We start from the raw sequence: 2,735 nt of genomic DNA, 5'->3' as shown, positions 1-2,735 counted from the left end.
CAGTGTCAAAGGGAAAGAGGGAGGGGTGAGTGGGGGAAGGGAATAGAAGGGTTAAGTCAAGGAACATATATCAAGGACTCATGGACAAATCCAAAGTGGGGAAGGATTGAGGGAGGGAGGTGGGCGAGGAGGGTAGGGGAAAGTGGTGATGGGAAGTGGAGGCAAATTATTTGAATAAAAGTTAAAAATTAAAAAATTAATTAATTAAATATATAAAATGTATTTAAAGTCATTTACTATATCTAAAATTAAAAGACAATAAAACATATGCTATTCTCATTATATAAAGTAAGATTTTTTAGATAAACAGTCAAACATAATTACAAATATAAGGATATATAAATAAAAGTTATCCCTAATTATCATAAAGGTTATCTGTATCATACTACCAAAATATACCATATCCAATTTATCAACAGAAACTACACAATATTAAGATATAAATCTACAAAATGAGCAAGACATTTATGTAATAATGTATATTATTTTTCACTGATTTAAAATACATTTTGTAAATGAAAAAATAAATCATGTTAATAGGCAGAATTGTTTGATAGGTTTATAGGTATCTCTTCTTAAATATATATATAGAAATTCAATGCAATTTTAACCAAAACCCCAATCATTTTTCTGGGAACTTATAAAACTGGTTCAAAATTCTAAATGTAAATGTAGAAGCAAAGAAAACAAAACAATATTCAGAAGTACATTGTGGAGGGATTTGTTTATAAGAACTTCTTAATAGCAGCTAACATTTATTGGGTACTTGCTATGTGTTTGACACTATTCTAAATACTTTACATAATTTAACTAATTTCATCCTCATTTTAATAGTTCAGATGAGGAATCAGTGATATAAATAAATTACATGATTTTTCAAGGGCAAATAATAGGCCGGGGCAGCATTTGAAAAGAGGTACTCTAGTTCTGGAGTCAATGTTTTTAATAAATTCATGATACTTCCTTTAATCATGGCTTACTATAAAATTTAAGGCAATGGCCATAGGCACTGTAATAGAAATTTGGACAAATGGAAGAGTTCAAAGATATATGGGAAATATATATAATAATTGGCAATAAAAATCAGTGCAATAGAAAGTCCAAAATGGTAGTAGAGTCGGTGGAAGTTACACTCACCACTCCCAGGACCAAACAGGAATTACAGCTAAAATATAGGACAATCACTCTGAATAACCAACTGAAGACTAGCTGAACAAAAGTCTTATAGCCAGGGATTCATAGAAGAAGCCACACTGAGCCTAGTAGTAAAGGCAGAAATCAGAAAAAGGCTAGCCCCACTCCCACTAGTTGCTGCTGAGATTCTGGAGTGATACTTCAGCAGCAGAAGTTCCCACTGGGGAGTGTGAGGTCTCAAACCCATTCCAGGCTCACCAGTCCAGAGAATCAGAGGTGGGAAAAGACACCAATGTAATATCTGGTTGTGAAAATCAGCGGAGGTCCCGTCTGCCAGGGAAAGACAGGATTCTGCTAGAAACGCAGGTTCTCTCTTAAAGGTCCAGTGCACAAAATCAAGTTTGTAGATACTGACCATTGGAATCTGGTAAAGGGAAGGTGGAGTGGACTAGAGTCCTGTGAAAAAAATACTGGGATTGTTATTTTAATGGAGAGAGCTGAGGGGACAGCCACCAGAGTACCTGTACTGAGCCCTTCTCCCATACTATAGCTTTCATTTTCTTGGGTGGAGCACTCCCCTCCATAAAGCATCAGCCTGGGAGAATGAAATAACTCCATCCTTCAGACTCCCTGTCACCCCATCCTGCAGAGTTCATGTTTTATAGAGGAGTCAGCTGCCTGGGCCCAGGAAGTGGAGGTCTGGGAAGACTCAGGGTCTTGGAAGACTTAGTCAGTTGACTAAGACTAAGTTGAGTGGCTCTGGGGCCAAGGCCTTTCCCCAAAACTTCTTGTGATCCTGACTGGTATCACCCTTCAAAGGAGATCCAGTAGCTCCACTGACAAAACGCCTGGCGACCCCATTCTGCCATGCTCAGGCACTTCAGGACATCAAGGCACATAAAAAAAAAAAAGTTGTACCATTTGAAACAGCATTGATAGGCATAGAAGGTACTACATTAAGTGAAATAAGTCAGTCAGAGAAAGACAAATAATATATGACTTCACTTATATGGGGAATCTAAATAAAAATATAAATAAACAAAACAGAAACAGACTCATAGACACAGAGAACAGGCTGCTGGTTGCTAGAGGGAAAGGGGGATGGGGAACTGGGTGAAAAAGAGGAAAGGATTAAGAAGTACAAATTGGTCGACTGGGGAAAGATGGCAAAGGAGTGAATTGAAGTCACACTGACCTCCTCCAAGGACCAATCTAGAATCACAACTAAATTGTGGATAAGTCACCCAGAACAAGCAACTGAACAATAGCAAAAGACAAGTATTATAACATCAGACAGACAAAAGAATCAGCCTTAGCACAATCTGACTGGTAAGAAGTGTGGTGGATACCCAAGAAGGGTGCCTGGGCACCCACAGATAGTGGCACCACAGGGATATTTAAGGGGCCAGTAGGATCCCCCTGAGAAGAGTGGTGTAAAATAAGTGGAGGCAGTCTGGCTTCCTCATCCAAGTGCTTGAGTAACTAAGGGGAGCATCTTCTCACAAGCTTGAAAGTCTTATAAAGCAGTGTTCTCACAGCCTTAAGCCTGGGTCACATGGCCTTGAGTCTGGGTGTGATAAACTGTCCCTTAGCTTTGAGTA

This window comes from Pteronotus mesoamericanus, unplaced genomic scaffold, assembly GCF_021234165.1.
Source record: "Pteronotus mesoamericanus isolate MK-2021 breed Mesoamerican mustached bat unplaced genomic scaffold, CSHL_Meso_final contig_40, whole genome shotgun sequence".
Lineage (NCBI taxonomy): Eukaryota > Metazoa > Chordata > Mammalia > Chiroptera > Mormoopidae > Pteronotus > Pteronotus mesoamericanus.
The sequence above is the reverse complement of the archived record's forward strand: the minus strand, read 5'-3'. Positions refer to the sequence as shown.